This window comes from Pan troglodytes, chromosome 13 (genome assembly GCF_028858775.2).
Source record: "Pan troglodytes isolate AG18354 chromosome 13, NHGRI_mPanTro3-v2.0_pri, whole genome shotgun sequence".
Taxonomy (NCBI): domain Eukaryota; kingdom Metazoa; phylum Chordata; class Mammalia; order Primates; family Hominidae; genus Pan; species Pan troglodytes.
The window spans coordinates 90,500,010-90,525,412 of record NC_072411.2 but is presented as its reverse complement, the minus strand read 5'-3'; the positions used below and the strand labels follow the sequence as shown (position 1 = coordinate 90,525,412).

Below are 25,403 nucleotides of genomic sequence, written 5' to 3'. Positions count from 1 at the left end.
GATGGCAGAATAGAAGGCTCCACCAATCGTCTCCCCAACAAAGACATCAATTTAACAACTATCCAAACAAACAAACAAAAGCACCTTCACAAGAATCAAACATCAGATGAGCACTCACAGTGCCTGGTTTTAACTCAGTATCACTGAAAGAGGCACTGAAAAGGTAGAAGGAACAGTTCTGAATCACCAGCATCACTCCTCTCCTACCCTCAGCAGGAGCATTTCTGAGTGCTGGCGAAGGGAGACCACAGCAATTGTAAGGCGTTCAACTCAGTGTTATCCTGTTATAGCAAAAAGGAAAACCACACCAAACTCAATTGACCCCTGGCCATGGAGGGAGCTTTTAAAACTGCCTTAGCCAGAGGGATATGTCTGATCCCAGCTGTCGAAACTTTAGTTACCACAAGCCTTGCCACTGTGGGCTAAAGTGTTCTGGGGGTCCAAATAAACTGGAAAGGCAGTCTAGGCCACAAGCAATGCAAGTTTTAGGTGAGTCCTAGTGATGAACTGGGTCCAGAGCTAGTAGAATGCTGGGGCATGTGACCTACTGAGACACAAGCTGAGGCAATTAAGCTCCAAAAGAGACCCCTTCTTTCCATTCAAGGAGAGAAGAGGGAAGAGTGGAAAGGACTCTGTCTTGCATCTTGGATAGCAGCTCAGTGACAGCAGGGTAGGGCATCTGTCAGAGTTATCAGGTACCTGTTCCAGGCTCTAGCTCCAATACAACATTTCTAGACATCTTGCACCAGAAGATAATCCTTTCTCTTTGCCTTGAAAGGAAAAACTCAGTACTAGTAGCCTTCATTACCTACTAACTGAAGAGCCCTTGGGCATTGAATAACCCGCAGTAATACTCAGGTGGTACATCAAGAAACTTGGGTGAGACTCTGAGGCTTGCTGGCTTCAAGTGAGACTCAGCACATTCCCAACTGTGGTGGCTATGGGGCAAGACTCCTTCAGCTTGAGAAAAGTGGAGGGAAAAGTAAAGGGGACTTTGTCTTGCACCTAGATACCAGCTCAGCCACAGTGGGGTAGAGAACCAACTTGTCTCTTGGGGTTGCTGATTCCAAAACTGGGCTCTTGCACAACATTTCTGGACCTGTCCTTGGCCAGAGGCGAGTCCACTGCCCAGAAGGGTGAGTCTCAGGACTGGCAAGATTCAGCACAAGCTGACTAAAGAGCCCACGGACCTTAAGGTAACATCAGCAGTAGGCTGGCAGTACTCACTGCAGGCCTGTAGTGACAGTTGCCATGGGGTGAGGCATACCTTCCTTTGGAAAGGGGATGAAAGATTGAGAAGGACTGTGTCTTGTGCTTCCCGCTCAGCCACAGTACAATAGAACACCAGAAAGACTTCTAAGTGGTTTTGACTCTAGTTTACGGCTTCCAATAGGCAACTCTGGACCTGCCTGGGGCCTGGGATAACACAGTGCCCTGAATGGAAGGACAGAGGCCTAGCTGGCTTTGCCACCTGCTGACTGTAAAGCTCCATGGTCTTGAGAGAAAACAGGCAATAGCCAGGGGTTACAGCAGGTCTTGGGCAAGAACCAGTGCTGTTCTGGCTTCAGGTCTGACCCAACACAGTATGTCACTCCACCCCACTTCTGGTGGTTCAGAACAGAGAGAGAGAGAGAGAGAGAAAGAGAGAGACCCCATTTGTTTGAAAGAAAAAGAAAAGAAGAAGAGAAGAGGTCAACTCTCTGCATGGTGATCTGGAGAATTCTTTCAGATCTTGTCCAAGACCATCAGGGCAGTAACTCTATGAGTCTCTAAGAACCACAGCATTACTGGGCTTGGGGTCCCCCCCAAAGCAGATACAACTTAGATCACAACATCCAAGTCTTTTTGAATATCTGAAAAGCTTTCCCAAGAAGGACAGGTACAAACAAGAGCAGACTGCAAAGACTACAATAAATACCTAACTCTTCAATGCCCAGACACAAACAATCATCTACAAGTACTAGGACAATCCAGGTAAACATGACCTCACCAAATAAACTAAATCAGGCATAAGAAAACAATCCTGGAAAAACAAAGATGTGTCACCTTTCAGACAGAGAATTCAAAATAGCTTTGTTGAAGAAACTCAAAGAAATTTAAGATAGAGAAGGCATTCAGAATTCTATTAGATAAATTAAAGAAAGAGACTGAAATAATTAAAAGGAATCAAGCAGAAATTCTGGACCTGAAAAATGCAATGGACATAGTAAAGAACATATCAGAGTCTTTTAGTAGCAGAATTGACCAAACAGAAGAAACAATTAATGAGCCTGAAGCCAAGCTATTGAAAAATACATGGTCAGAGGAGACAAAAGAAAAAAAGAATTAAAAAGAATGAAGCGTGCCTGCCGAATCTAGAAAATAGCCTCAAAAGAGCAAATCTAAGTGTTAATTGGCCTTAAAGAGGGAACAGAGAAAGAGATAGGAGTAGAAAGTTTATTCAAAAGGATAATATCAGAAAACTTCACAAACCTAGAGTAAGAGAGCAATATCTAAGTACGAGAAGGTTATACAACACCAAGCAGATTTAACACAAAGAAGACAATCTCAAGGCCATTAATAATCAAACTCCCAAAGATCAAGGATAAAGAAAAGATGCTAAAATCAACAAAAGAAAGGAAATAAATAATAACACACAATGGAGTTCCAATACATCTGGCAGCAGAATTTCCAGTGGAAACCTTACAGGCCAAGAGAGAACGTCATGACATATTTAAACTGCTAAAGGAAAAAAATCTTTTATCCTAGAATAGTATATACAGTGAAAATATCCTTTAAACATAAAGGAGACATAAAGACTTTCCCAGACAAACAATAGCTGAGTTATTTCATCAACACGAGACCTGTCCTAGAATAGATGCTAAAGCAAGTACTTTAGTCAGAAAGAAAAGAACATTAATGAGGAATAAGCAACACCAAAGATACAAAACTCACAGGTAATAGTAAGAACACAGAAAAACAGAATACTGTGACACTGTAACTGTGGTGTGTAAACTACTCTGAAGCAGAAAGACTAAACCATGAAACAATCAAAAATAATAACTACAACAACTTTTCTGGACATAGTACAATAAGATATAAATGGAAATAATAAAAAGTTAAAGAAAGCAGGGACATAGTTAAGATGTAGAGTTTTTATTTCATTTATTTTTGCTTGTTAGTTGGTTTATGCAAACAGTGTTAAGTTGTTATCAGCTTAAGATAATGTGTTATAAAGTAATACTTGCAAGCCTCATTGTAACCTCAAACCAAAAAACATACAAGAGATACACAAAAAATGAAAGGCAAAAAACTAAATCATATCACCAGACAAAATCTCCTTCAATAAAAGGAAGACAGGAGGGAAAGAAAAAAGGAAGAGAAGATCACAAAACAACCAGAAAACAAATAATAAAATGGCAGGAGTAAGTCCTTAGTTATCAATAATACCACTGAACATAAATGGACAAAACTCTCCAATCAAAAGACATAGACTAACTAAACAAGGTGGGGCGGGTGGGCGGTGATGGGAAGAGTCACTGATCTGTTGCCTATAAGAAACACACTTCACCTATAAAGGCACTCATAGACTGATAATAAAGGTATAAAGGTATTCCATGCCAAGAGAAACCAAAAAAGAGTAGGAGTAGCTATATTTATTTCAGATAAAATAGATTTCAAGGCAAAAAGTACCAAAGGAGAAAAAGAAGGTCACTATATAATAATGAAGTGGTCAATTCAGCAAGAGGATATAACAATTTTTAAAATATAGAGTTAGACTCCAATACAATAATAGCTGGAGATTTCAACATCCCACTTTTAGCACTAAACTGATGTTCCAGACAAAAAATTAACAAAGCAACTTCAAACTTACTCTACACTCTAGACAAAATGGAGGTAACAGATATTTACAGAACATTTAATCCAGTGATTGCAGAATACACATTATTTTCCTCAGAGCATGGATCATTCTCAAGGATAGATCATATGTTAGATCACAAAACAGTTTAAAATATTCAAAAAACTGAAATAATATCTAGCATCTTCTCTGACCAAAACTGAATAAAACTAGAAATCAATAACAAGAAGAATTCTGAAAACTATACAAATATATGAAAATTAAACAATATGCTCCAGAATGATGAGTGGGTTAGTGAAGAAATTGAGAAGGAAATTGGAAATTTTCCTGAAACAAATGACAATGGAAATCCAGTATATGAAAACCTATGGAATACAGCCAAAGCAGTACTAAGAGGGAAGTTTACAGCCATAAGTGACTCCATCAAAAAAGAAGAAAAGCTTCAAATAAACAACCTAATGATACATCTTAAAAATTAGGAAAACAAGAGCAACCCAAACTCAAAATTAGTAAAGAGAAAATATCCAAATAAATCAAATCTGACACATAAAAGGAGACTGTACAACTGATACAGCAGACATTCAAAGGATCATTAGTGGCTACTATGAGCAACTGCATGCCAATAAATTAGAAAAATCTAGAATAAATGGACAAATTCCTAGAGACATAAAATGTATCACGATTGAACCAGGAAGATATTCAAAACATGAACAAATCAATAACAAGTGACAAGATCAAAGCTGTAATAAAGTCTCACAGTAAAGAAAACCCTGGGACCTGATGGCTTCACTGCTCAATTCTACCAAACATTTAGAGAATTAATACCAATACTACCCAAAGTATTCCAAAAAATAGAGGAGGAGAGAATACTTCCAAACTCATTCTATGAGGCCAGTATTACCTTGACTCTAAAACCAGATAAAGGCACATCTGAAAAAAAGAAAACTATAAGCCAATATCACTAATGAATACTGATGCAAAAATCCTCAACACATTACTAGCGAACTGCATTCAACAATACATTAAAAATATCATTCATCATGAATCCCAAGTGGGATTTTATCTCTGGGATGAAAGAATGATTCAACATAGGCAAATCAATCAGTGTGCTGCATCATACAAACAGATCAAAGGATTAAAAACCATATGATCATTTCAATAGATGCTAAAAAAGCATTTGATAAAATTCAACATCTTTCATGATAAAAACCATAAAAAATGAGTATAGAAGAAACATACTTCTACATAAAAAAAACCATATATGACAGACCCACAGCTACCATCATACTAAATGAAGAAAGACTGAAAGCCTTTCCTTTGAAATCTGGAACACAAGGATGCACACTTTCACCACTGCTATTCACTCTCTCTTGCTCCTGCTCACACCATGTGAGATGCCTCACTCCCCCTTTGCCTACTGCCATGACTAGAGGTTCCTGAAGCCTCCCCAGAAGCAGAAACCACTATGCTTCCTGTACAGCCTGCAGAACCGTGAGCCAGTTAAACCTCATTTCTTTATAATTTACCCAGTTTCAGGTATCTTTTTATATCAATGTGAGAATGGACTAATGCACTTGTGATCCCAGAAAACGAGCAAAAGTTAAAAGAAATTATCCCACACCTTTGTGTTCCAGAAACAGCTTATTGCAAGGAACCCTTCCCCATATAACTTAGATGAGATGCAGGACACTTCCCTTGTATCCCTATGACAAGGCCAGGCCTAGACTTCCAAAATGCCATTATTTCCTTCATAAATGATTAGCTGAACTGTTTGGGCCACTGACCAAACTGGACAAAATATTTGCTACCTCGACTTAATCAAACTTTAGTTAAGCTTTACGCCTTCCTGTAGGCCCCTAAACTCTAATCTATATTCAGCCTCTGCAGCCTCAACCCTTCATTTACATCCTCTCCTAATAACAGGCTGACTATGTTTTAAAGGGTACCTCATTCTCTGAGCTCCTATCCCTAATCGCACCACCCTCATTTGTCCTACTTTCCTACACCCAATTCTTTCTAGTCTTGCTTACTATTCCCTAAAACAAAACAAAACAAAACACTTCGCTGCTTACCCTTTGAGACACTTGCTGATCTTATAGTTGGCATATTTTCCTTATTGCAATTGCCCCCCTCCCCTCGTTGCAAACATCCTTTCCAATAAAGTCTCTCGTACCTAAGTCCAGATTTGTTTTTTTATTTGACAGTCTACTCAATCATATTTGGAAAGATTTCTGGCAACTAACCCCAATCTATTTCACTGAACTAATTTTCAAATTTTCCTTTCAAAATATCCACTGAAAAGGAGCTAGCCTTCTCATTCTCTCACACTAATGAGTGCTTTCATTTCACTATAAAAACTGTTCCCTCAAATGAATTGCAAAAGATGTCCTAGAAACGTGAATAAATCTAGTTTTTTCAAAATAATGGTGTTATCTTTGCTTCTCTAGTATCAAGTACATATCTATAGTTAATATATGTTGAATTACAAATCAAATGAGCAAATCAAGTTATGAAATCATATACACTTTATTGATTTACAGACACATATATTAGCTCCCAACTTTATTTAAAGTGTATGTCAATTTTAAAAATAATCTTTAATAATTTTGAAGATATTTTTAGAGTAAGGAAATTCTCTAAGGTTATCCAGTCATCTGAGTAACAAAACTATACTTTTCCTTTATTACACATATCACACAATATTATGAACAAACTATACAAATAAAAACAATGAATAATTTCATCAAAGAAAACTCTGTAAACAAGCTAATAATGATATCAAAGATCATTCTCTGACAAACAGTTCTACTAAACAAAAGAAATCTGTTAAAATAATATATATCCTTAAAGCAATAAAAATTAGTGAACAATTTGATTCAGTCATACATATTTTCAGACAAAAGTTTCATTGAGGTCAAGCAAACGCTGTTGATTGTTCTGATACCAAATATGAAAGATAAATGGACTCTAGTAAGGAAATAGAGACATTTTCTTTATTTAAGCTTTTTATGGAAACAAATCCTAAGAACAGAATGAAATTACGTTAGCATCTAATTCAATTCATCACTTAATCAGACATGTCTTTTATGTCATCTATGACAGGCAGCCTCTGAGAAATTCATAAAGCGAGCACTAGACCACCTGTGACAGAGTCTTCATTTGATTGACTTAATCATTTATTTTTTCATATCTTTTAAAATGTTTATTTAGTATCTCATATGTCAATATGCCTAAAAACAAAGGGAAAGATATTTGTAAATGAGGAAAAAAATGAGTTATCGATAAGTGAACCACATGGAAAATATTAGTAGGAAATATAATAGCTGAGATTTTTTTAAAGCAATGATAAATGGCCTAAATTGGAGAACTGTGTGTACAGCTTACGGATGTATTACTGAGTTCAAAGATAAAGTGGAGAAATTCTCCTAGATGACTACAAAAAAGTAAATAAATATACTAAATAAATACCAAGATATATTAAATAAAACTGCCAAAATCTTGATACTGAGATTACCATAGAGAAAAACATAAACAAAGAGGAGGGTATAACTGATAAAATTATGGAGAGAAAGTTCAGAGAATTAAAAGATTATGAAAAATCTCAAACTGTAAATTTCAGACCTAGGCATGTTATCATAAAATTAAGAATATTACAGGCAGAGAGAAAATATGCAACACTTCCAGGCAGAAAGAGAAGGTTGCCTCAATAGCAACAAGAACTCTCTACTCTTTGTTCCAGTTTAATTCCCGGTCTTTCCAACCCCTGAGATTTAGCATTATTATCCTCCTAACTCCAATTCTTGAAAATAATGAGACTTCTCTTTTAACTTTTGCCACAAACTTTTTTTTTTCAACTGTGTCATGTCCCCAGACCATTGTCAGTCTTGCTTGATTCATACTTTTAAGGGAAACCTGACCAGTCTAATTGATGGATGAATATTGAGGGTAACAGAAAGAAAATTCAAGGACAGCTGCTACTTTTTTTTACTTCTTAACTGAGTGAATCATAGTGCCATTTATTATGAAGGAGACACTTGGGGAAAGCAAAGTTTGAAAGGCAGAATTCAAGACTTTTGTTTTGAAGCCTTTCCTTATTAGTATAGCGGTGAGTATTCCTACCTGTCAAGACTTCTGTTTTGGATATGTTAGTTCTGAGATACCTACCAGACAGCAAAGATGAGATGCTGAGTTAGTAGTTGGATACATGAGTCATGATCTGGTAGGTAGGGTAGGAATAGAGACATGACTTATAAAGTAACCAGCTCACACATTATGAGATTAGTTAAGAAGTATATGTAAATAGATAAATGATAATTGAGCCTAAAAGCATGCCAAATTTATGAATGAGGCAGAATAAGAAGAGCAAGCTAGAGATAGATAAAAAACAGCCATCACCTGTAATCTCAGCACTTTGGGAGGCCGAGGCAGGCGGATCACAAGGTCAGGAGATCGAGACCATCCTGGTTAACATGGTGAAACCCCGTCTCTACTGAAAATACAAAAAAAAAAAAAAAATTAGCTGGGCATGGTGGCGGGTGCCTGTAGTCCCAGCTACTCGGGAGACTGAGGCAGGAGAGTGGTGTGAAACTGGGAGGTGGAGCTTGCAGTGAGCTGAGATTGCACCACTGCACTCCAGCCTGGGTGACAGAGCAAGACTCCGGGGGGAAAAAAAAACCAGCCACTGAGGTCAAATAAAAACCACAAAGTGTGCCCTTCTGGTATCCAAATGAAGTATGTTTTCATTAAGACAAAACATGATTAAATGATATTGAGAGCTCTACAAAGAGAAAGCCTGAAAAATGGCCATTAGTTTCAGAACACGGAGATAATTGGTGACCTTTGCATTTCACTTTCAGAAGACAGGGACTAAAATAGCCTGACTGGGGAGAAGGGTAGAACAAAATGGCAAAATAGAAGGCTCTCTCAATTGTCTCCCCAGTGAGGACACCAAGTTAACAACTATCTACACACACACACACACACACCTTCATAAGAACCAAAAATCAGGTAAGCACTCACACTACCTGGTTTTACCTTCATACCACGGAAAGAGGCACTGGAAAAACAGTCGTGAATCTCAGACCCCCACCTCCTCCATCCCTCAGTAGAGGCAACCCTGCTCAGAGAGGCAGCCTGGTGTTTCTGAGAGCATTGCTGTGCACTGGGGAGAGTAAGAGCTAGCAATTCTGAGGCATTGAACTCAGTGCTGCCCTTGTTAATAGCAGAAAGCAAAACCAGGCCAAACTCAGGTGACGCTCGCCCAAGGAGGGAGAATTTAAACAAGCCCCACACAAAGGAGAATTGCCAATCCCAGTGTTTGGAACTTCAGCTCCCCCAAGCCTTGCCATCATGAGCTAAAGTGCTCTGGGCCCAGAGTCAGTGGGCTGAGGGAGAGAGAGGGTCATGACCTACTGAGACACCAGCCAGGACTGCTAAGGGACTGCTGGCATCACCTTTCCACTAACCTCAGGCTGCATAGTTTGTGGCTCCAAAGGAGACCCCTTCCTTCTGCTTGAGGATCAGAGAGGGAAGAGTGGGGAGGACTCTGTCTTGCCTCTTGGATACCAGCTCAGCCACGGCAGGATAGGGCACCAGTCAGTCTTACAGCCCCTGTTCAGACCTTAGCTTCCTGATGACATTTCTAGAAACACCATGTACCAGAAAGGAACCTACTGCCTTGAAGGGAAGAACTCAGTCATGGCAAGATTTGTAACATGCCCTTAACAAAAGAATAACCAGAATAATAACCAGAAGCAATACCCAGGTACTACATTAAGAACATTGAGTGAGACTCTGAGACTTACTGGCTTCAGGTGAGACTCAGCACATTCCCAGCTGTGGTGGCTACAGGGTGAGACTCCTTCTGCTTGAGAGAAGTGGAGGAAAAAGTAAAGGGGACATTGTCTTGCACCTTAGGTACCAGCTCAGCCACAGGGTGGTAGAGCATGAAGTGGGCTCTGAGGTCCCTGATTCTAGGACTTGACTCTTGGATGGCATTTCTGGACCTTCTCTGGGGAAGAGAGGAAGCCCACTGCCATGACGGTTGAGTCTCAGGCTTGACAACATTCACAAGAAGCTGATTAAATAGCCATTAGGCCTTAGGGAACAATGGCAGTAGCCTGGCAGTACTCCCCATAGGCCTGAAGTGGCAGTGGCCACATGGTGAGGCTCTTCTGCCTTTGGAAAGGGGAGGCAAAAATGGGAGGACTGCATCTCCTTATTTGAGTTGCCAGCTTAACCACAGTACAATAGAACAACAAGTGGACTTCTAAGGTTTCTGACTCTAGTCCCTGGCTCCCAGGTGGCACCTCTGAACCGATCTAGGTCCTGGGGCAACTCACTGTCCTAAAGGAAAGAACACAGGCCTGGCTGGCATTGCTACCTGCTGATTGTAGAGCCTCAGAGTTTTGAGCAAAAATAGGCAGGAGCTAGGGAATGGTTTACAGCAGGCCTTAGGTGAGAACCAGTGCTGTGCTGGCTTCAGGTCTGACCCAGTGCAAGCTATGGGTGGTGCCTACAGGGGTGATGTGCCACTCTACCCTCTGCTCCAGGTGGCTCAGAACAGACAGAAGGACTTTGGGAGAAAGTAAGGGAAGAGAACAATAATCTCTGCCTAGTAATCCAGAGAATTCTTTGGGATCTTGACCTAGACCATCAATATAGTACCTCTATGAGTCTATAAGAACCACAGCATTAGGGAACTTGAGGTCCCCCATAAAGAAGATACAGCTTAAATCACAACACCTAAGTCATTTTGAATATCTGGAAAGCCTGCCCAAGAAGGATGCATACAAACAAGCTCAGATTGTGGAGACTACAATAAATACCTAACTCTTCAATGGCCAGACACATTAACATCTACAAGTATCAAGATGATCCAGGAAAAGATGACCTCACCAAACAAACTAAATAAGACATCAGGGAACAATCCTGGAGAAACAGAGATATGTGACCTTTGAATTCAGACAGAGAATTCACAATATCTGAATGAAAAAAACTTAAAGACATTCAAGATAACACAGAGAAGGAATTCAAAATTCTATCAGATAAATTTAACAAAGACATTGAAATAATTAAAAAGAATCAAGCAGAAATTCTGGAGCTGAAAAATGCAAATGTCATACCAAAGAATGCATCAGAGTCTTTTAAAAGAAGAATTGATAAAGCAGAGGAAAGAATTAGTGGGCTTGAAGACAGGCTATTTGGAAGCACACATTCAGAGGAGAAAAACGAAGAAAAAAAAATAAAAACAATGAAGTGCAGGGACAGCATCTAGAAAGCCGCAACAGGGCAAATCTAAGAGTTATTAGCCTTAAAGAGAAGGTAGAGAAAAAGATAGGAGTAGAAAGGGATAATAACAGCGAACTTCCTAAACCTAGAGAAATATATCAATACCCAAGTAAAAGAAGGTTATAGAACACCAAGGAGATCTAATCCAAAGAAGACTCCTAAGGCATTTAATCAAACTCCCAAAGGTCAAGGATAAAGAAAGGGTGCTAAAAGCAGCAAGAGAAAAGAAACAAATAACAGAAAATTGAGTTCCAATACATCTGACAGCAGACTTTTCAGTGGAAACTTTACAGGCCAGGAGAGCATGGCATGACATAATTAAAGTGCTGAAGGCAAAAATATTTTTTCCTAGAATGTATCTGGCAAAAATATCTTTCAAACTTGAAGGAGAAATAAACCTTTTACCAGACAAACAAAAGCTGAGGGATTTCATCAACACCAGACCTTTCCCACAAGAAATGCTAAAGGGAATACTTAAATCAGAAAGAAAAGTATGTTAATGAGCAATAAGAAATGTTAATGAAGATACAAAACTCACTGAATAGTGAGAACACAGAAAAACAGAGAATATTATAACACTGTAATCACAGTTTATGAACTACTCTTAAGTACAAAAACTAAACAATGATCCAATCAAAAATAATAACTAAAACAACTTTTCAAGAAAAATGGAACAATAAGATATAAGTAGTAACAAAAAAGTTAAAAGAAAACAGGGGTATGAAGTTATGGCGTCAAGTCTTTATAAGTTTTAATTCCTTGTTTGTTTGTTTATGAAAATGATGTTAAGTTGTTATCAGCTTAAAATGATGGGTTATAAGATGGTATTTGCAAGCTTCATGGTAACCTCAAAGCAAAAAAATATACAATGAATATACAAAAAATAAAAAACAAGAAACTAAATCATATCACCAGACAAAATCATCTTCAATAAAAGGAAAACAGGAAGAAACTGTAAGAAAAGACAAAGAAGTTCACTATATAATAATGAAGAGGTTAATTCAGCAAAAGGATATAACAATTTTAAATATATATGCACCCAACACTGGAGCACCCAGATATATGAAGCAAATATTATTAGAGCTAAAGAGATAGACTCCAATCCAATAATAGCTGGAGACTTCAACGCCCCACTATAAGCACTGGAAATATCTTCCAGATGGAAAACAAAGAAAATTCAAACTTAATCTGCACTCTCGGCCAAATGGAGCTAATAGGTATTTACAGAGCATTTCATCAAATTGCTGCAGAATACACATTCTGTTCTGCAGCACATGAAACATTCTCAAGGATAGACCATATGTTAGGTCACAAAACAAGTCTTAAAACATTCAAAAAATTGAAATGATATCAAGCATCTCTTCAGACCACAGTGGAATAAAAGTAGAAATCAATAAGAGAAAATTTGGAAACTATATAAAGACATAAAAATTACACAATATGCTCCTGAATGACCAATGAGTCGATGAGGAAACTAAGCAGAAAGTTGAAAAATTTATTGAAACAAATGATAATGAAAACATAACATACTGAAGCACATTGGATACAGCAAAAGCAGTACGAAGAGGGAAGTTTATAGCTGTAAGTGACTCCAACACAAAAGAAGAAAAACTTCAAATAAATAATGTAATCATGCATCTTAAAGAACTAGAAAAACAAGAACAAACCAAAACCCAAACCAACAGAGGAGAAATAATAAAGATCAAGCAGAAATAAATAAAATTAAAATGAAGAAAACACTATAAAAAAGCAATGAAAGACTATTTTTTTGAAAAGTTAAATAAAATTGACAAACCTTCGGCCGCGCACGGTGGCTCACGCTTGTAATCCCAGCACTTTGGGAGGCCGAGGCGGGCGGATCACGAGGTCAGGAGATCGAGACCATCCTGGCTAACATGGTGAAACCCCGTCTCTACTAAAAATACAAAAAAATTAGCCGGGCGTGATGGTGGGCTCCTGTAGTCCCAGCTACTCGGGAGGCTGAGGCAGGAGAATGGCGTGAACCTGGGAGGCGGAGCTTGCAGTGAGCCGAGATTGCGCCACTGCACTCCCGCCTGGGCCACAGAGCGAGACTCCGTCTCAAAAAAAAAAAAAAAAAAAATTGACAAACCTTCATCCAGACTAAGAAAAAACAGAGACATTGCAAATAAAAGCAGAGATGAAAAAGAAAATTTTACAACTGCTACCCCAGAAATTCAAAGAATCATTAGTGGCTACTATGAGCTACTATGTCTAGAAGAAATGGACAAATTCCTAGACACATACAACCTACCAAGATTGAACCAGGAAGAAATTCAAAACCTGAATAGAGTAATAATAAGTAACAAGATTAAAGCCGTAATTAAAAGGTTCCCAGGGCCAGTCGCAGTGGTTCAGCCTATAATCCCAGCACTTTGGGAGGCTAAGGTGGGTGGATCACCTGAGGTCGGGAGTTTGAGTCCAGCCTGACCCATCTCTACTAAAAATACAAAACTAGCTGGGAATGGTGGTGCATGCCTGTAATCTCAGCTACTCGGGAGGCTGAGGTAGGAGAATTGCTTGAGTTTAGGAGGCGGAGGTTGCAGTGAGCTGAGATCATGCCATTGCACTCCAGCCTGGGCAACAAGAGCAAAACTCTGCCTCAAAAAAAAAAAAAAAGCTTACCAGTAAAATGAAGCCCAGGACCCAATGGCTTCACTGTTGAATTCTACCAAACATTTAAAGAAGAGCTAATACCAATCCTACTCAAACTATTTAAACTATTCGAAAAACAGAGGTGGAGGGAATACTTCCAAATTCATTTTATGAGGCCAGGATTATCCTGATATCAAAACCAGACAAAGACACATCATAAATAAATAAATACATAAATAGAAAATAAAAAACTATAGGCCAATATCACTGAAGAATATTGATGCAAAAATCCTCTACAAAGTGGTAGCAAACCAAATTCAACAATACATTTAAAAGATTATTCATCATGACCAAGTGGGATTTACCCTTAGGATGCAATAATGGTTTAACATATGAAAATAAATCAATGTGTTACATCATAAAAACAGACTGAAGGATAAAAACCATACAATCATTGCAATTGATGCTGAAAATTCAACATCCCCTCACGATAAAGACCCTCAAAAACTGGGTATAGAAAGAACATACCTCAACATAATTAAAACCATATATGACAGACCCACAGCTAGTGTCATACTGAATGGAGACAAACTGAAAGCCTTACCCCTGAAATCTGAACACAACAAGGATGCACACTTTCACCACTGTTATTCTACACAGTACTGGAAATCCTAGCTGGAGAAATCAGACAAGAGAAAGAAATCAAGGGCAGCCAAATTGGAAAGGAAGAAGCCTAACTATTTTTATTTGCAGATGAAAGGATATTATATTTGGAAAAACCTAAACACTCCACCAAAACACAAAAATAACTATTAGAACTCATAAACAAATTCAGTAAAATTGTAGAAATAAAAATCAACCTACAAAATTCTACAGGATTTTTATATGCCAACAGTAAACAATCTAAAAAAAAAAAAGAATTCCCATTTACAATAGCCACAAATAAAATTAAATACCTAGAAATTAACTTAACCAAAGAAGTGAAAGATCCCTATAATTAAAACTATAAAATGCCAATGAGAAAAGCTAAAGAGAAGACCAGAAAATGCAAAGATATTCCATGTTCGTGGGTTGGAAGAATCAATATTGTTAAAATGTACATACTACCCTAAAGCAATCTACAGATTCAATGAAATCCCTATCAAAATACCAATGACATTCTTCAAAGAAATAGAAAACAACTATCCTAAAATTTGTATGAAACCATAAAAGACCCACAGTAGCCAAAGCTATCCTAAGCAAAAAGAACAAAAATGGAGGAATCATATTACCTGACTTCAAATTGTACTACAATGCTATAGCAAACAAAACAGCATAGTACTGTCATAAAAACAGACACATAGACCAATGAAACACAATAGAGAATTCAGAAATAAATCCACGCACCTACACTAAACACACTTTCTACAAAGGCGCCAAAAACATACACTGGGAAAAAGACAGTTTCTTCAATAAATGATGCTGGGAAAACTGAACATCCATATGCAAAAGAATGAAACTAGACCCCATCTCTTGCCATATACAAACATCAAATCAATATAGGCAAAGACTTAAATCTAAGACTTCAAATTATGAAACTACTATAAGAAAACATTATGGAAAACATCCAGGACATTGATCTGGGCAAAAATTTCTTTAGTAATAACCCACAAGTACAGGCAACCCAAACAAAATGGACAAATGGTATCTCATTAAGTTGAAAAGCATTTACACAGCAAAGGAAACAATCAATGGGATAAAAAATTTGCAAACTACTCACTTGACAAGGGATTAATAACCAGAATAAATAAGGAGGTCAAACAACTCTGTAGGAAAAAATCTAATAATCTGATTAAAATATGGGCAAAAATTTGAATAGCTATTTCTCAAAAGGAGACACAAAATGATAAATAGGCATATGAAAAGGATGTATTTTCTGTAGCCTCAGAAAGTACATTCTTTCCCTCCCATTAAAATGGCTTATATCCAAAAGACAGGCAATAAAAAATGCTAGCGAGAATGTGGAGAAAAGGAAATCCTCATACACTGTTGGTGGAAGTGTAAATTAATACAACCACTATGGAGAACAGTTTGGAAGTTCCTCAAAATACTAAAAATAGAGCTACCATATGTTCCAGCAATCCCACTGCTATGTATATACTGAAAAGAAAGGAAATCAGTATGTCAAAGCGATAACTGCACTTTCATGTTTGTTGCAGCTCTGTTCACAATAGGCAAGAACTGGAAGCAACCTAAGTGTGTATCAACAGGTGAATGGACAAAAAGAAATGTGGCAGTTATACACAACGGAGCACTATTCAGCTGTAAAAAGAATGAGATACAGTCATTTGCAACAAATGGATGGAAATGGAAGTCATTATGTTCAGTGAAATAGGCCAGGCACAGAAAGACAGACACCCCATGATCTTACTTATTTGTGAGATCTAAAAATCAAAACAATTTAACCTATGGAGGTAGAGAGTAGAATCATGGGTATCAGATATGGGAAGCAGAGTGTAGGGATGGGGGTGGAGTGCTGTGAGGGAGATGGAGAGAGTTAACAGGTACAAAAAAAAAATTAGAATGAATGAATAAGACCTACCATTTGATAGCACAAAAAGATGTCTATAGTCAAAAGTAATTTAAGTTAATTTTGTTAAATAGCTAAGAGTATAATAAGATTGTTTCTAACACTAAGAATAAATGCTTGAAGGGATGGATAGCCTATTTTCCATAATGTAATTATTATGCATTGCATGCCTGTATTAAAACACTTCATGTACCCCATAAATATATACACTTAACTATGTACCCACAGAAAATAAAAATAAAAATAAAATAGCCTGACTGGTGTGGGTAGACTTTTGCATTGTATTTTCAGAGGATAGGGGGCTAGAAGAGCCTGACTGGTTGAAAGAAATGAAGAAAGGAAGTAGAGAAACTCAAGGAATTTTGCTTTAAATGGAAACAGAGAAATAAGGTAGGAAATGGAGGGTGAGATAGACTAAGACTAGACATTTTTGGGGGAGCTATTGAATATGTATTTATGCTGATTGGAAAATTATGTTAACAGGAGAAAACTGGTGATACAGAAAAGAGAGAGCATAAATGCAAGAAGAAGTTCTTTGAGAAAGTATGAGGGAATATGGTCAAAGAGAAGGCCCTGTCCTTAAATGAACAGAAGCAATTCATTCAGCATAAGAGAAGGGAAGGCTGACTCATGGAAACATACTAAAATACTTAATAGTTTGGTAGATTTGGTGATGGGAAAGTGTAGAATTTCTCTTCTAATTGCATGTATTTTCTCAGTTGAATAAGGAGTAGGTATTAGTTCTGAGAATGATGATGGGGGTATAAGGATTCAAGAACAGAAAAAGAGGGTTGTTTAGGCAGAAAAGAGCCATCTCAAATAGAAGAGTGAATGGAAGATATAAGGAGGTTAAATTTCTGTACAATTATAATGACTTTATGATGACTGCAATCCAAATGTAAGATAAGTATAACTAATAAACATGGTTGTATGAGGGAATGCATGTGTGGGGGGTTTGTTCCAGCCATATTGTTTGCTTAAGTAGAAGAATGCATAGTCATTAACAGGGGTTGGGATTTTTCCACACAAGTAAGAAAGAAAAAAGGGCAAATATGTCTTGATAAATTATATCCATATATTGAAACAAAATTTACCTTTGAAACTGATCCAGCCTTAAAAACTACATCAGTTATGTTCCTCTTCTTATCATATCCCTTTATTGTACTGTATTAGTCCATTTCATGCTGCTTATAAAGAAATACCCAAGACTGGGCAATTTACAAGGGAAAGAGGATTAACTGGATTCACAGTTCCACGTGGCTGGGGAGGCCTCACAATCATGGCAACAGGAGCAAGTCACATCCTACGTGGATGGCAACAGGCAAAGAGAACTTACCATTTTTAAAACCATCAGATCTTGTGAGACTCATTCACTATCATGAGAACAGCACAGAAAAGAGCCACCCCCATAATTCAATCACCTCCCAACAGGTTCCTCCCACAACATGTGGGAATTGTGGGAGTTACAATTCAAGCTGATATTTGGGTGGGGAAACAGCCAAACCATATCATTTGGCACCTGGCCACTCCCAAATTTCATGTTCTCACATTTCAAAACCAATCATGCCTTACTAACAGTCCCCCAAAGTCTTAACTAATTTCAGCATTAACTCAAAAGTCCACAGTCCAAAGTCGCATCTGAGATAAGGCAAGTCCCTTCTGCCTATAAGCCTGTAAAATCAAAAGCAAGCTAGTTACTTCCTAGATACAATGAAGGTACAGGTATTGGGTACATGCAGCCATTCCAAATGGGAGAAACTGACCAAAACCAAGGGACTACAGGCCCCATGCAAGTCCAAAATCCAGTGGGGGATTCAAATCTTAAACCTCCAAAATGATCTGTTTTGACTCCATGTCTCACATCCAAGTCATACTGATCCAGCAAATCAGTTCCCATAGTCTTGGGCAGCTCCACGTCTGTACCCTGTGGCTCTGCAGGGTACAGCCTCCCTTCCATCTGCTTTCATGAGTTGGCAATGAGTGTCTGTGGCTTTTCCAGGTGCACGGTACAAGCTCTCAGCAGATATTTCATTCTGGGGTCTGGAGGACAGTGGCACTCTTCTCACAGCTCCACTAGGTGGTGCCCCAGTAGGGACTCTGTGTGGGAACTCTCACCCCACATTTCCCTTCCTCGCTGTCCTAGCAAAGGTTATCCATGATGACCCCACCCCTGCAGCAAACTTTTGCCTGGGCATCCAGGCATTCCTATACATCTTCTAAAAATCTAGGCAGAGACTCCCAAACTTGAATTCTTGACTTCTGTGCACCCAGGCATTCCTATACATCTTCTAAAAATCTAGGCAGAGACTCCCAAACTTGAATTCTTGACTTCTGTGCACCCGCAGGCTCAACACCATGTGGAAGCTGCCAAGGCCTTAAGTTTGCACCCTCTGAAGCCACAGTTCAAGCTCTACATTGGTCCATTTCAGCGATGGCGGAGCAGCTGGGATGGAAGGCACCAAGTTCCTAGGCTGCACACAGCACGGGGACCTCAGGCCCAGCCCAGAAAACCGATTTTTCCTCCTAGGCCTTCCGGCATGTGATGGGAGAGGCTGTTGCAAAGGTCTCTGACATGCCCTGGAGACATTTTCCCCATTGTCTTGGTGATTAACATTCGGCTTCTCGTTACTTATGCAAATTACTGCAGCTAGCTTGAATTTCTCCTCAGAAAATGGGATTTTCTTTTCTATTGCCTTGTCAGGCTGCAAATTTTCCAAACGTTTAAGCTCTATTTCCCATTTGAAACTGAATGCCTTTAACAGCACCCAAGTTACCTCTTGAATGCTTTGCTGTTTAGAAATTTCTTCCACCAGATACCCTAAATCATCTCTCTCAAGTTCAAAGTTCCACAAATCTCTAGGGCAGGAGCAAAATGCCACCAGTCTCTTTGCCAAAACATAATAAGAGTCACCTTTGTTCCAGTTCCTAACAAGTTCCTCCTCTTCACCTGAGACCAACTCAGCCTGGACTTTATTGTCCATATGGCTATCAGCATTTTGGTCAAAGCCATTCAACAAGTGTCTAGGAAGTTCCAAACTTTCCCACATTTTCCTGTCTTCTTCTGAGCCCTCCAAACTGTTCCAACCTCTGCCTGTTACCCAGTTCCAAATTCGCTTCCACATTTTCAGTTATCTTTTCAGTTTCAGTTATCTTTTCAGCAGTGCCCCACTCTACTGGTACCAATTTACTGTATTAGTCCTTTTTCTCGCTGCTGATAACCTGAAATTGGGCAATTTACAAAAGAAAGAGGTTTAACTGGACTCACAATTCCACATGGCTGGGGAGGCCTCAAAATCATGGCAGAAGGCAAGGAGGAACAAGTCACATCCTGTGTGGATGGCAGCAGGCAAACAGAGCTTGTTCAGGGAAACTCCCATTTTTAAACCCATCAGATCTCCAGTTTCATTCACTATCATGAGAACAGCTCAGGAAAGTCCTGCCCCCATAATTCCCATGACACATGGGAATTGTGGGAGTTACAACTCAAGATGAGATTTGGGTGGGGACACAGCCACACCATATCATGTACTCAACATGAATATTCACTTACAATTTACTGTTTTGGGAATATTTTTAAATTATCATAGAGTTGAAACTTGTTCACAAATTAATGACCAAAGGGGAAATATGCACCTAGGTATACTAATACATTTTGTCTGTCATGTGAATATATTTATATCTAAGAACATTTTATTTTATTTTATTTTATTTTTGAAGACAGGATCTCACTCTGTCTCCAAGGCTGGAGTACAGTGGCATGATCATAACTCACTGCAACCTCAAACTCCTAGGCTTAAGTGATCCAACTGGCTTACCCTCCTGAGTAGCTGGGACTAAAGGAGCATACCCTCATACCTGGTTAATTTTGTTTTTATTTTTATTTTTGTACAGATGGGGGTCTCACTATGTTTCCCAGGCCGGATTGGAACTCAGCTTTAAGTAATCCCTCCCATGTCCGCCTCCCAAAGCGCTGCAATTATAGGCATGAAACTCCATGCCCAGCCGAAGGTTTTCTTGAAGTTTCTTCTGACATAGATAAGAGGTAGAAGAGAAAGATACACTTTAGTGTCCCTATGCCTAATGTGGATTTCATCACAACTAAGGTCAGTGACTAAAATTATTGATCCTGTTTATTCATTTGTACCAGCAGTCTTCAGTTTTGGATTTCCTCATCCTTTTCACCAGTAAGTCCTCTTATCCAATTTGAATTAGACCCTTTTGATCCTGATCTACTGACAGAGGCAGGAGGCAGACAAATGCCTAGGCAGATAGAGGTGGTTCCCTGGTGAAACCCCACCTTCAAGTCAAAGGCAGTCCTGGGTAAATCCTTGGACCAGATTGAGAACCTGTCTTCCTGTCTGGCATGCTTTCCTCTGATTGATCCCCACTGTTCACCTATTTTACATATACCTATCCTTCCCTAATTAGTTTTTTACTGTGTCATGCCAACCTTTGAGTGGTGCCTTTGTTTTAACCTTTTTGCATGCTCACAAACTAATCATCATGCCCTCCCCATTCTGTGCCTATAAAAACCCCAGACTAAGCCATACTGGGGGAGAAACCACCAGACTGCAGGATTGGGGGAACACTCCCACATCCCCTCTCTGCTGAGAGCAGTCCCATCACTCAATAAAATTATTCTCTGCCATCCTCACCATTGGAATTGTCAGCATATCCTTAGTCTTCTTGGACATAGGACAAGAGCTTGGGAACAGCCAAACAGGGGTACAAGCTATAACACAGGCAGGCTGAGTGGGCAGGGTGCCTCCAGCGGCAGGCCTGGGCCTGAGCAAGGCTCAGGCAGCAGGGGGGCCTTGCCAGCCATACAGGTCCCCAGGTGGCAAAGTGGCTGAGAAAAACCCTGCATCATTACCAGATGGAGTGACCAGGTCCAGGCTGGGGAGCCAAGAGTGCAGTGGAAAGAAAGAAAGGCCAAAAGCACCTGAAGCATTAGCATCTACAGAACTAGCAAAATTCACACATGTAACCTAGAATATCTTTTCCTGCTGGAAACCTTGACTTGTCCCTTTTCATATTTCTGGTCTTTGTTTTACTTAGTGGAATTATTCCCCACCCTTACCCTTGCACTACACACAAAATGAAGTGCAGTGAGGTTGAGTAAGGGCAATCCTTTCTTTTGAGCAAGTTATGCAGAGAAAAAGATAACAATTCGAACTACATATTGGCCATTGCTCTCTGTATCTTGGAATATGTCAATAACTGCTATTATTTAGCCTTTACTCAATGAAAAGCCAAGGGAAAACTCAGAGTCCCCATGTACTCCGATATTTGTGATAAATGTTTATGCTGTTGCTTAACTCTGGCTTAGTTTCCAAAATCTTGATGGGGTGCTGAGTCACACCCACCAATCTATATCAAGCCCAGGTCCTACAAGAGGGCACATATAATGAGTTACTATGAAGACACTCATGTAAACATTTCCATGAAGGCCTAAAGGGGGCAAAAGATCTAGAATAATAAATACTTTAGGATAAAATACTTTTACAGAACACTAATAATATTAACATTTTAAACGTTTACATTTCTAAATAGATCAATACTCTGAAATTCCTCCCCATTTTAATGGTGTTTTGTATATCTATATTAACACATAAAATTAGAAGAATTGTAAATTAACATTTTGTAAATTGGCTTATTTTAACACATAAACAGATATTTGTGGTAGATAAATACATAAAAGACAAAAGTGAGTAATTCCATATTAAAAAGAAGGGCATAGTGGCTCACACCTGTAATCCTAGCACTTTGGGAGGCTGAGATGCGAGGATCACTTGAGCCCAGGAGTTGGAGACCAGCCTGGGCAACATAGTGAGACCCCACCTTAAAAAAAAAAAGGACAAATATACCTTTTGTTAGAAATAGGAATTTAAGTTGACTGTTTTACATACAATCCTCCAAAAAAGTGTATTTGATATTTCTGCTGTGTTATTTACTACTTAATGTTGTAAGTGCTAATAGTTTTAATATGATTTACTACTTTTGAAATATACCCTATTATTGTATTAATAAAATATTCAAATTCTACCTCTAGAAACAAGAATTCTGTTAGAAACTGTGGGAGAAACAGACAAGGTGGGAAACTCGATCCTTGTCATGTACTACCCCAAAATGACACTGTGGATTGCTTTGGACTAGTGCTTCCCAAGTAGGTAGGAGCACATGTCACAGTATCAGCAGTTGAGGCAGGGCAAGGGACCTACCACTTTTTGTTTTGAAACACATATTAACAGTGTATTTATTATGCTTATAATAGAAAATACAGGAATAAAGTTCTATAAATTCTTGAGAAGTGAGAATTGCAGAAGATAAAATGAAAAAATATTCTTAAATAAGATGGGTTTGAAAAGTTCATAAATATGTGGGGAAAAACACAGTCTCTTTGTAATTCTTTGCATCTAAAAAGGAGACTTGAACTATGTGATCTATCTCTTTATTTTGCATTTTTATATCCTAAAATTGTTGTCAGGCAGAATCCCAGTAGGCCTGCTCTGCTTTCAGGCTGGTGACCTGGAGGTGAAAAACCTCCAGGTTTTTCTAGTTCTCTGATTCATCTATGGAAATAAACACTGGCCTTTGGATCTGGTGCTTTCTTTCCTTTCATTATTCTTAACACATTAAAAGAGGAGTCACAAAGCCTAATCTTCAGATTTAGTGACAACTAGACAGAAAAGGCACAAGTCCGGGAATAACAAGACTGGTTGGTTCCTGCCTTTTTCAATTTAGAAAGCTAAGTCTGCATATTAGAAAATATGAAATGCTGTAGTGCATATACTTACTTTTCTAGTGATCCAAAATTATAAAAATCTGTTATAAAACAATTCATCCTAATTCTGCACATCTTTATGTTTCAAAGCTTACTTCTTCCACTGGAGAAATGTCCTATTTAAAACATATTTACTATCACTAATTGAGGTCCATATTTGCCTTTAAAATAAAACTTTAACTTACTATATATTAATGACAGATATATTTCTCACATACATAAAAACCAACTGCTTCAATGTATATGAATTACATTAGTGCAATTTAAAATGCATTCTTTTTTTTTTCCTAGTATAATCTGGCAGGGATATCAAAGAGAAGAATAAACTATAAAGAGAGATAAGAGAATTCCCAGTTACATAGTTTACAAAGTGCAGGCAAAGCACACTTTAAAAACATTGTATTTTCAATTTTGACATTAATATTGAGAAAACCAAAAAGCCTAAATTAAAATAATCAGTTTTAAAATTATGAGACTATCCATAAAATGTAAACACATTTTGAGTGCTGGAAAATATTCACTTAACTCATTTAATAGAATAAGCAGCAGATAATAATTACTTAATGATAAAAATGTAGTATATGCCCTGTTACAAAGATGTCCTGTCTTGGTAGATGTAAAATAAAAACTTTCTTTTAAAGAGAAATAAATCTGGAGTTTTCTCATGTTTCCAATGCTTTACTTTTTTTTTCCTATTAACATTCGTTTCTCATAATGCAAACCATATGTGGCAACATACAGCCCGAGCTCATTCCTTTAACATCACACAAATATGCTCACTCAGCAATCCAACAAAAGTGAACATTTGTGAATGTCTTTGATCATGCCAACATTGGTCAGGTAAAGTGAAACAACATGCTTTCCTCCCGAATGTACCATGTGTTTTACATCATAAATTGTTAGGAAAAATTAAGTCGAAAAGTAGCATTTAAAAACAATTCAAGTTTAGAAATCATCAGCAAAATACAATGTTAATTTAGATACCAATGGTGGTTTGTTTTCAGCTAAAAAGAGTCACTACATTTTGGAGTTTAAATGGTAGCATATACCCATTTACTAATTGAGTAATTTGCTGAAAGCTGAAGGTGAAGGCAAAACTTCCTACTTGCTTGGCAGAAGTCAGGTGCTGAGATGGGGAAATGTTGCTGAAGCTTAATGATTCTCAGCTGTGAAGCAGATGGTGCTCGAATTGCAATCCTTGTTGAATAGTAAAGTTGAGGCTCCTGAAACATGGAGTAATCCTACTCTTGCTTCTGTGGGTCCCAAACTGAACTATAGAAGAGCAATTCTTTTGGAAAGTTTATTAAGTACAAATGCACTTAATAAACGGGAAACATCTTTGTCTCAAAAAGAAATGTCATGTCCTAATACTCTTTTTGTAATATTGTATAAAACATTCTAAATGAAAGAGAGTCAAAGAAAGTGATAATAATTCATCGTGGCCCACTGAGTGCACCCACTTTAGCATTCAGGGAAAAATATATAATTGTATATACCCAGATGAATATAAATAATGTATATATCTATATAGTGATTAGAAAAACACTACTTTTTTAATACTAAAGAAGTCACTTAAAAATGTGCACACTAAGCTAGTTTCCTACATCTAATTACTCCAGGTAACTATTATTCCCCTATTTCAAATATTGGCAAGAAATGGTTTAAAAAGAATGCTTACAATATTCTAATATAATTTAACTGTATTATACACACTTAACTGTTATTTATTATAAACCTAGAGTGATTACATACATAAATATTATGATAAAAATAGTAATTAGACAACAAACAAATGTAAACCTGAAAGTCCCTACTTTCTCATCAGTAAAATAATTATTTTCATCATGTTCTGTAAATCCTAAATGACCTGGCACAGTGCCAGAAATATAGCACAAGATCACTAAAGTATCTTTCTTAATGGTGTTGGTGATGATCACATAACAAACATTTTTGGCAATTTCTTCATATCATGTACATTATTAATATTATCTTAGATAACCATCAATTTGCATGTATTGATATGTAAACCATAGGTATGAAGCATTTGGTTAGATTTAGAATAAATAAGCTGAAATCTAAATGTGTACTACTGAAAGAGAAGAAAAGAGGAAGAAAGAAAATCAGAGCCAAGAACAGTTTTCTAAATATCCAAATGAAGTAAAAAATGAATAAACTCTATAAAGCCATTTGAACTATTGCTAAAACCTACCTCCTTTAAACTTCAAGGAAAACCAATTTCTCACTGAATTTGCCAATAATGTGGCAATAATTCACTTTGGCCATAATCTCATACAATCTTTTCAATGCAT

General features: G+C 37.9%; 1 protein-coding gene across 26 annotated transcripts in view; it reads right to left on the bottom strand.

Annotated features, from left to right (window-relative positions):
- Positions 1 to 25,403, bottom strand: part of GULP1 (GULP PTB domain containing engulfment adaptor 1) — a 307,556-nt gene that overhangs the window by 124,056 nt on the left and 158,097 nt on the right. For 9 of the 26 annotated variants that reach the window (XM_054679975.2, XM_054679980.2, XM_054679989.2 and 6 more), the window contains exon 3: positions 8,234 to 8,327. The exons of the other annotated variants lie outside the window; for them this stretch is intronic. The gene's annotated coding sequence lies outside the window, so the exon portion shown is untranslated. The remainder of the gene's footprint in view (positions 1 to 8,233; positions 8,328 to 25,403) is intronic. 26 annotated transcript variants of the gene reach the window in all.